Raw genomic sequence first — 611 nt, forward strand, 5'->3', positions numbered from 1 at the left:
CATGGGTCTGTAATGAGCACAGTGTTATGGGGACTCCAGTTCCAGTGGTGCATGGAGCTTGGCAGAAGCAAACCTTTACATAATTATCTTTAGTTGACTTCCAAGCTGAGCAGGCTGGTAGGATCTGTGATGCAGCCTCTATGAAACACCCTTGATGAAACAACCTCTTGGGCAAAAGGCACTGGAATCTTGTGGCATGTAGCTGTGTCTGACCAATCAATTTGAAGGCTCTGAGGGAAGAAAATTATTCCGTGTGGACTGGGCAGAAACAAAACAGGGCAGGCTACTCAGACTTCCCAAGAACCTTTGAGTAGCTCTTTTGCCATGGTCCATGGCAAAGATATTAATTGAATAACTGGAATTGTGAGAAGAGAGAGGAGCCCATGTGGTTTGGGATGTGATCGTGGCTTGAAAAGGGAGTTGGTAGGAGCTATTTTTCTGCATAGAAGAGAGTGAACTGAGGGACCAGCGCAGGCCGAGTGATCTGCCTGGAGCAGGGTATAGGACGCGTGTTGACGGTGTACAAAGGAATAGGAGAAGGCTTCATGGTGGCCCCCTAAAGGAGAAAAAATTGAGGTGATTGTGGGGAGAGGGAGCAGAAATAGGACACA

At 47.6% G+C, this 611-nt stretch overlaps 1 protein-coding gene across 6 annotated transcripts in view; it reads left to right on the forward strand.

Moving 5' to 3' along the window:
• Positions 1 to 611, forward strand: part of Vps37c (VPS37C subunit of ESCRT-I) — a 55759-nt gene that overhangs the window by 49715 nt on the left and 5433 nt on the right. The window lies entirely within an intron of this gene.

Source organism: Ictidomys tridecemlineatus, chromosome 4, assembly GCF_052094955.1.
Source record: "Ictidomys tridecemlineatus isolate mIctTri1 chromosome 4, mIctTri1.hap1, whole genome shotgun sequence".
In the NCBI taxonomy this organism is placed as follows: Eukaryota; Metazoa; Chordata; class Mammalia; order Rodentia; family Sciuridae; genus Ictidomys; species Ictidomys tridecemlineatus.